We start from the raw sequence: 9,312 nt of genomic DNA, 5'->3' as shown, positions 1-9,312 counted from the left end.
GGCGTTCAGACCACGGGATGGTCCCACGTGAGGCCTTGCAGGCTCTGTCCACGCATCGCTGGGTTGGTGAGAGGAGAGTAGAATGGCCTGGGTTGACAGCCCGGCTCCTACATCTCCCACTGGCTGATTGTCGGTAAAAGCAACCTTCCCCGGACCCCAGGGTCTAGTCTTCATTTCTTAAAGGGGGATTTGGGGAAAGCTCGTCCACGGGGTTCATCTGAAACTGTCTGAAGAGAAACAGCGCCCATCACCAGCTGCCACGGCTGTGCGGTGTGGTGCGGGCGAGGTGTCCACAGCTGTAGGACTCGGCTGCTCCATGGATGCCGTCCTCTGCGTGGACGCCCCAGTGTCCTCTCTGTGGGGTCTGGGTTTGGTGTCGCCCTCAGCGCCTGGAAGTGCCAGGAGGAAGACGCAAGGAATTGCAGATGGGAGTCTTGATTGCGAGTGCCCGGTGAGGACAGCTTGGGGACCCCTGGCTCCACATGACACGGAAGGGGAAGTGACCACGACGGGGGTGGTGGCGATGACTGGTCACAGTCGTGGCTGTGGGTTACTAGGTGCTGGCCACCACGCTGCTCTGTGCTGGATGCCTTCCTGCCTCATTTTATTTTCTCCAGAATCTCCTGGGCCCTTCATCATACCCACTCCCCAGATGAGGAAACTGAGTCTCTGTGGGGTTTATGGACTCACAGAAAGACACACGAATAGGATGTAGTGGGTCCTAGAACCACAGTCCTTACCGCCATCGAGGAAGCTGCTTGTCGTGAGGCTCGGAAGAAGAGAAATACAGCGAAGCCTCGGATTGCGAGCAACTTGTTCTGCCAGCGTCCCTCAAGAGGAGCAAACGCTTCCACTAAATTCTAACTTGATAAATAAGCGATGCCTTGCAATACCAACAGTACGTGTCACCGAACGTCACGTGCTCACAACTGAGCCAATGGTTCTTGAAACTCGCTTTGATACACAAGTGCTCTGGGTTACGAGCATGTTTCTGGAACGAATTATGCTCACAAACCAAGGTTCTGCTGTATATCCAAATGATGACCACCCCTAGAGATCTGCTCAAAGATATTTTTTTATTTTTTTTATTTTTTATTTTTTTTTATTTTTAAATTTTTTTTTCTTCAACGTTTTTTATTTATTTTTGGGACAGAGAGAGACAGAGCATGAACGGGGGAGGGGCAGAGAGAGAGGGAGACACAGAATCGGAAACAGGCTCCAGGCTCCGAGCCATCAGCCCAGAGCCTGACGCGGGGCTCAAACTCACGGACCGCGAGATCGTGACCTGGCTGAAGTCGGACGCTTAACCGACTGCGCCACCCAGGCGCCCCAAAGATATTTTTTTATTAAGGCTATGAGGACCCACACTCAGCAATAACACTAAAATATTGATACTGATCCATTAATCATTGACGGCACTGATAATCCCAGTGATGCGCAATGCAGCTTCTGCGGTCAAGTTTAGCCCCGGCTCGCTCATCAAGGTCTGCTAGGTTTGGGGGCTGGTCGTGTTGACGTAACACTGATCTATCTTGAGTCCCGTGTTCACACAAATTTGCATACTGAATCTTAAAACACATTATTTTTAGGTGTGTGTCCATATTTCACTTGTCAAATGGATACAAAATTCCTCTGCTGGTCCAGGCCTCCCTTCCAAGAACGACTTGTCCTTCCGGAGTCAGACCCCTCCCTGCTTTCTCCGAAAAGCCACCCCAAGGGCAACACCACGTCTTCCTCCCTTCCTCACCACTGACTGGACTCAGAGACACCGCCTCTGTCACTACTCTCCCCTCGACTGTCTCCAAATTCCAACTTGGGCAGGGGATGTGGGGGGAGGAGGCACAGCATGGGTTTGGACAAATGCTTGGCTCTGCTATTTTTGATCTCAGTGACATAGCACGGGCCAGTGGGCCTTCATGCCCCTGGGCTTTCTTGTCTGCCCCGTGGACATCAGTAGTTCCCTATGGAGCTCTAAGACACGTGACATGGATAGTGCTTACACAGGTCCCGGCCCTCACAGGGGAAGGGCCCCCTCCCCGACTCCGCCCTCCCGGATGCAGACTCTGTTCATGAACCCACCAATACCCTCCAGGGCAGAATAGACTGGAGACAAGGTGAACGTGGACAGACAGATGTGGCTCCACCCTTCTGGTACGCAAGCACAGAGGGCCAGAAAGAGGGCAAGGTTCAGAATATTCTAGAGCTTTGGATGTCTCCGCCCTCCCGGATGCAGACTCTGTTCATGAACCCACCAATACCCTCCAGGGCAGAATAGACTGGAGACAAGGTGAACGTGGACAGACAGATGTGGCTCCACCCTTCTGGTACGCAAGCACAGAGGGCCAGAAAGAGGGCAAGGTTCAGAATATTCTAGAGCTTTGGATGTCTCACGTCTAGAGAGAAAAATACCTGCGGCTCAGGATAATGGTAAAAATTAAATGAGCTACCTACCACTTTCTCCCAAGGCCTAGCACTTCAGGAAGGCCGCCACTGTGTGAAAACAGTGTTTATTCTCTCTTGTCCTTCCCAGACCTGTGTTTGAACAAAGGCGACAAAGAAGCGGTCAGGGAAAGAAGTGGGGGGACCTGGTCCTCCCACTCATGGCCCACCTCCTGGTTCAGAGAGCCCTTCAACAAATATAATTTCGTGTAACCCTGACAACAATCTCAGGGGGAAGCTAAGACGCTCACTTTGCAGATCTAGAAACTGAGGCCCTGCCCGTTTCCATGGTCCACCAAAGTTGCCCACAACCTGGGACCGTGGGGTCCCTGGGAGGGCTGCTGCTCACAGACGTCCCGCCTTGCGGTGGAGTTCCAGCTGGGGCTCTGTGGGTTCAGAGCCAAGGTCACAGATGTTGAGAACATCCCCTGTCTAGAAACAGGATATACTTGGGGCCAGAGCAGGGACTGACCAGTAATCTTCTCTTTTGAAGGTTTCATCTATCTAAAGATGAAAAGAAAAAAAAAAATCCAATAACCTTCCCCTCGGTGTCTTCCCTCCCAAATTCATTCTTCAATTCTTGGCTGAAGTGTCAGGCTGTGCTCACTGCAGGGATAGGTAGAATCTGCGAGGTAACTCTCTGCCTCTGAGCAGCGGGCACGGGAAAGGAAGAAGATTCCGGCACCCCCCGCCATATTTCACCCACCACCCCCACCCCCCCAGACCCTGTCCTCCCATCTCACTGCTGTGTCTTTGCTTCGGTTGTTCCTGTGAGGTGATGGCGCCTCTCCACCACTCCAGCTCTGCCCTCAGCCTCTCCCCTGTCGAGCGTCCCCTACTCCATACTGCCCCTTTGCTACATTCCCCAGCTATTCCACAGCCACATCTGTCACTCTCCACTTCAGGATGAGACTAGGGATTTAATGAATTCCAGTTTCTGACTCTCTCTTCTACATTCTCTCCGGAGTCTCCAGGGCTCTCCAAAAGGCCCAGCATCTCCTCGGCGGTGGGGACCCAGCCATTTGATTCCGGGTCTTGTCTGCCTCCAAATAGCTCTGCCCTGGCCTCTACTGGTGCTGACCAGGGCTAGCCACAACCTTGACCTCTGTCGTTCACCCCCAAATGCCAGTGTCCCATAGAGGCAGGCCCTCTGACCTCTGATCTTTGGCTCTGCATCTCAGCTCCCAGTACCCTCCTCCCAGGCAACTGGGGGTGCCCTGGCTGTGCGTGCTTCTCCAGGCTAGTGGCAAGAGGAGGAAGCTGTTCCAATGTCCACCTTGGCCCCTTTGGCCCCAAAAAGGCAGGGTCACTCCTTTCTTGCTCTGGGGCATGACCTCGGGCTTCCAAGGGCACTTGCCCACTTACCAGCCCCCGGCCCCTAGCCCTGCCCTTCCACATGTGACTGACTTCTCTCTGGATCACAGTTTTCTCATTTGGAAAAGATGTGATTGAAGCATATGTTTGTAAGGTCCTCTCCTGCTTCTATTACCTCTTTTTAAATGACCTAATATTTGGGATATTTTTTTCTTCAAGTGATCTCAGACTTGCTCGAGACCCAGGGACTGACTTTGAAAACCACCCTGGGGTGGGGGGGGATCTGTATGAATTAATCCTCCAGTCAAAGTTTCATCAATGACCCAGATGAATGTGAAGACAATCACATCCAAAGTTCGCACAGCCCGGAGGGAGAATAAGGCAGTAGGTCTTAGGATACCGTCTTCACAAGGATGCCAAGAAACTGGAATGAGGAGCTAAATTTGAGTAGACTTTCCTCCTAGAGGAAATGATAGCTGAGCTGGGTATGAAAGAATATTTTCCCTAGAGGAAAGTGATGATGTTTAAGTTGTAGCCGGGCAGACACCGGGGACACCAGATTCCTGCTTTCAAATGTCACAGATCCCAAGCTTACCACATCCAGCAGGCAAAAGAAACCAGCTTTGATCTCAAGGCCATGGCCAGGAGCAGTGCTGGGCATTGCTGTGAGGTAGATGTCCGGTCTCAGAAAGGGTCATTTTACAGCAGGAAAAACCTGTCATCCATTCAATTGGCATGTGTGCCCTCAGGAGCTGCTCTGGCAGGCTTCAAGGAAGCAGCAGTGATGAGGGTGGGCCCACCTTTTCCCACCCAAGTGAACCTTCTGGAGGTAGGGGTCACTTGATAGGACACGGGTAAATGCATGCTTAAACAGGACATCGTGACACAGGTAAGCCGGTACAGGAACAGCACATGATGGTAGCTAGGCGTGCCCAGTGCGTGATTACACGCAGGTAGGTGGGTACATACATTGCACGTGATAGAACCCAGGTAAACATGTGTATACACAGTACAGCACCGCCCACGTAAGCGTGCACATAAATAGCACATAATGGTACACAGGTACACACTTTCCTAAATGGTACATGATCACATACACGTAAGTGAGTTCGCAAACGGTGCACGACCGCATGTACACGAGAAGCCTCTGATAATACACGGGCTACAGGTGTATAGAGACAGTGCATAATCACACACGGAAACATGCAGACAGGGGCACCTGGGGGGGCTCGGTCGGTTGAGCGTCTGCCTCCTGGTTTCGGCTCAGGTCCTGATCTCAAGGTTTCGCGAGTTCGAGCCCCACGTGGAGCTCTGTGCTGACAGGGCGGAGCCTGCTTGGGATTCTCTTTCTCTCTCTCTCTCTCTCTCTCTCTCTCTCTCTCTGTCCCTCCTCCACGCATGCTGTCTCCATCTCTCTCAAATAAACAAAAACCTCAAAAAATGAATTGATAAATATGTCTATTTAATAATAAATGACATGCATGTAGACAGCACATACTGGCACACAGATAAACAAACATATACATAAAGGGGACGTGGTGGCACATACGTAAGTCAACAGGTATGTGACGAATAGACAACCACACACAGGTGAACAGCGGTCAGTGCCGTGAAGGGGATGAATAAGAGGTGGTCCCGGGATAGGGAGTGAATGCAGGTGACAGCGGTGGCATGGTGAGGGGCCACTGCAGGTGGGCGGTCAGGGAAGGTGTTCCTGAAGGGTACCCCCTGAACTGAGACCAAGGGGCTCAGCAGCCATGCCCAGAGCTGCCGCTCGGGCCAGAGAGCTCGCATTCACCACCTCTGAGGCTGGACAAACTCTAACGCTCTTAAGGACAGAGTCGCCATGGTTGGAGATCGAACCTCTGCTTACAGAGATGAGGGGCGGGGAGAGTAGGTTAGAAATACGGGCAAACACCAACTCCTGCAGCTCCTAAACTTACCAAGAGAGTGGCTGTAACGGACTGGTGACGTGGTGAGCTTCCCATCAGCTGGGGGATGCAAAGGCAGAATGGCCACGGGTGAGTCACGTCCAAGAGGCAGTTCGATATTAGATGCGGGAGACCGAGGAAGGAATGTAAGAAGGATGGCTTCGAGCCCGGTCCATTCTTGAGACCAACATGTTCTCTTTCCTGGCCTGGGAGACATCTGAAGATTTGCCTCCTGGCAGATCGGATGGGTCACATTTCGTCAACATGGAGGCACAGCCACCAAGGAGGGCGGGGCGGGTTCAGTGCAAATGACAACCAAACAGAGGCCGGGGACGTGGTATCGGCGTGGGCATCGGCGGGGCCAGTGCTGGGGCTCGTGTGAGACTGGACCCTAACAGCACCCACAGTGCCTCCTCCTACGGACTCCTGGAATCATTAAAAAAGAAAGAAAGAAAGAAACGAGAAAGTGCTAGTGCTAGACCTGCCGGTATTTTAGGCTCATGAGATGTTAGAATATAAACGCACTTTGAAACACAGCACCGTCCCTTTTGATTTAGCAAAACGCTCTCTCCGCTAGACTGGGACTTTGGTACGATGCCGGAAGCCAAAAGTGCTGCTTGGCTCCTCTCCCGATGGCAGATTACCACGATCAATTTAGTCTTGGTTCAAAAACTCTTTTAGTTCTGCTATGCTGAAGTCAAATGGACTTCTATCATTATTTATTTAATTTCTTTTCGGCCCAAGATGCTCGGTAAAATGCAGAATGGGGTTGAGAGTGGAATCACATTTGGGAGAGGAGGCTTCCTAGTTACTTGGTACTGAAGATTTCCCCAAGAAAAGAATCTATGACCAAGGACAAGAGTACAGCGGTGAGGACCCACCTCCCCCTCTACCACTCTGCAATGAAATAGAAACAAATATGGACCGTATCAGCCTTCATCCACGTTCCAGACTCTCACGTGTATTTACTCCCGCGTCACTGATACGTGATGTGGACACATCTGCGTCTCCGCGGCCAATTTTCCATTCGGCACGTGTGCTTCCTTCAACAGGGCAGAACCTCCGTGAGCCTCGATTTCCAATCCGTGAAATAGGAACGAGGTGCGTGCCACCCTCAGAGAGAGGATGTGGGGGTTGGTCTGGGTGGTCCCAGAGGCCCCACCGACCCTAGGTGGCCAAACCCTCTCCCTTGGCTTCTACGATACTGCGTAGCTCACTCCACGTTGACGGAGATGTCCGATCGTGCTCTGGTTCTGGAAAGATAGTCTAATCTATGGATCGTGAAGTCTTGCTGGAATGGAGGTGTTGTCTTCATTGTCATGTCAGGACACTTGAGACTTCTGTGTTTAAGACACTTTCTGTAATACAGTAAGGAGCAGAATTTTTATTTTTTTTTCCCAAACCAAGCTCGCTTGGCACCAATGGCCACACTTTGTCTGGTCACCATAATGGCCCCCAAGAGACATGTGTGGAGCGTCTGATCTAGTGGCACTCAGTTACAGCAAGAAGCTATCGGCTGGCCTCCTGGAATCTGTCCGTGCCTGCCAGGCGTCCTGCCCCCACCCCTTGCTAGGCTGTCTGATAAGGACCCCACTCCATCTGGTGAGATCTGGGAACCTCTGGTCCTGTTACCAAATCACCCCCCCTGGCCCCTATATCTAGAAGTCTCCCGGGAGGGAGGACCAGGGTAATAACCACGCTAATGACAAAGCGTTAACTGAAGACCCGGTAACCTCTTGGTTTCCTCCCTTCCCATGGCCGTGGTAATGAAGCCGGGCAGGCACTGGGGAAGTAACAGGATCCAGCTTGGGGTGAGCTAAGAGGTGGTTTGTGGTCAGGCGCCCAGCAGATGGGTTCAAATTACCTGGCTTTAGTTTCCAATAATTGGTGGGCTGGGTTACCCTCCAGCTCAGGGGACCCGGGTCTATACAGCTCTGGTTATCAACCCAGAAGGAAAAGAGACCCTCCCCAACAGGAGACCCTGCAGGCAGAAGTGAGGGGCACAAGGGATGCCCCAGTGATTCAAGGAGACTGGCGGGCCAGAGTCCTCAGCCAGCCTGGAAGGCTTCTCATAATCTTCTCACAGATGTTACAAAGGCTTTCGCCAGAAGATGGGAAAGAGCGGCGATCAGGAGAGCCTAGATCTGGTCATACATCCGCATTTTAGTTTTCAACTATCAGAATGTTTATGTGCACGCACATATTTCCAAATGGCGGCTCAGGCAAGCCAGCAGGCACCTTGCTGTGGGTCTACTCACAGTCTTGCTAACGGCTAGATTTTACTGGGGGCCTTGTGGACGCCAGGCTGTGTGTTTTACACGCAGGAGCTTATATAATGTGAAAGTGACCTCCGTGGGGCACAGACTCCTACAGCCCGCAGCTCACGGTTGTGCATGTTGACGGCAAGAGGGGTGAACAGGTGTCAGCTGTTCCCACGGCTCCTCGTGGACAGCTGGACAATGCTCCCAACCCCGTACATGTGAAGCCGTCTCCCTCACCCAACTCGCTGTCTCTGCCAAGGAAAGACTCTTCACCTCCTCTCTTGGCAATGCTAAGGTCTCCCCCCTGCATCTGCACCCACGGCACCTTCCCCCAGTCTCCCCAGCATGCAATAAACCATTCAGCTGTTCACCCACTTATTCGTTCGTGCAGAAGCGTGTCCCCAAGCCTGCTCTTCTCTTCTGCCTGGCATTAGCCTGGCAGATCCCGGACGCTCGATGACCACTTTTTGGCCGAATCAATGAGCGAGAACATCATGATTAATGAGACAGGGTGCTTCGGTCGAAAGCCCGCGCGTAGCCCGGTGAGGAAAATGGAAATATACACAAATCTACCATACACCGGGACCGTCCATTTCGCAAAGACAATGGTAAGGGGAATTACCACAGTGAGGATAAATGAAGTCGTGTGTGCAGAAAAGCAAAGTGTCTTACACCTCATTGGGCGTGCACGCATGTACGTTCCGTGGCCAGGTCGGCGTGGCTTCCCCCATAGACTGCTGTTTCGAGGGCTGGAAGGGAAATGAACACATGCACCGGTGTGCACGTGTGCGTATGTGCGTTTGTATCTTCAATCCTTGGCATCCCCGGGGCCCCTGGTTCACACCTGGTTGTATCCTTGGTGCCCAGCCTCTGATGGGTGCTTAAAGAAAGCAAACCAAGGGCTGAGATCAAGATAGGAGGCAGTTAAAATGTCACCCCAAAGCTTCCTGGGGGCTTTAGAAAGGCGGCACGAGTTATTTTGTATTCTGCGTTTGTTCTAAGAAGTGCTCTCTGACAGATCATCTGGGAACAAGACCAAGAGGAAATATAGCTGTCTTGCTCCTACCTGCTGCGAGCTCTAAGCCACAGCTCTCTCAGAAACTTCCCAGAGAGGAAGAGGCACTGGCTGGCTGGGAAGGGCAGTTGGCTGGGACCTGGGAAGCACCACTGTCCGCAGAATGGGGGTGATCTCAGCCTTAGTGGGGCCACTGGGGAGCAATCTGACATAATCCGTGAAGCTAGCTCTTAGTCAGTTGTCTGGCCCACAGGACAGACCCCTGACCTTGATGACCCTCAGTTTCCACATCTGCAAAATGGGACGAACAAGCCACCAATGAGAGAATGACCCCTGAGTCAACTTGAGAGAC

The 9,312-nt window shown here is 52.2% G+C and overlaps 1 long non-coding RNA gene across 2 annotated transcripts; it reads right to left on the bottom strand.

Moving 5' to 3' along the window:
* Positions 1-5,198: 5,198 nt before the first annotated feature.
* On the bottom strand, positions 5,199-8,964 carry LOC131518276 (uncharacterized). Of its 2 annotated transcripts, none has more exons than XR_009264988.1 (2): positions 8,568-8,964; positions 5,199-7,042 (listed from the first exon to the last, which is right to left on the bottom strand). It is a non-coding gene; the product is annotated as an uncharacterized LOC131518276 (long non-coding RNA). The 2 variants fall into 2 exon arrangements; XR_009264989.1 differs by having other exon boundaries at positions 8,618-8,964.
* Between the last annotated feature and the right edge of the window lie 348 nt (positions 8,965-9,312).

The sequence above is a fragment of the Neofelis nebulosa genome, chromosome 7, assembly GCF_028018385.1.
Source record: "Neofelis nebulosa isolate mNeoNeb1 chromosome 7, mNeoNeb1.pri, whole genome shotgun sequence".
Lineage (NCBI taxonomy): Eukaryota > Metazoa > Chordata > Mammalia > Carnivora > Felidae > Neofelis > Neofelis nebulosa.
Note: the sequence above shows the minus strand (reverse complement) of the source record. Positions and strands in the feature narration are given on the sequence as shown.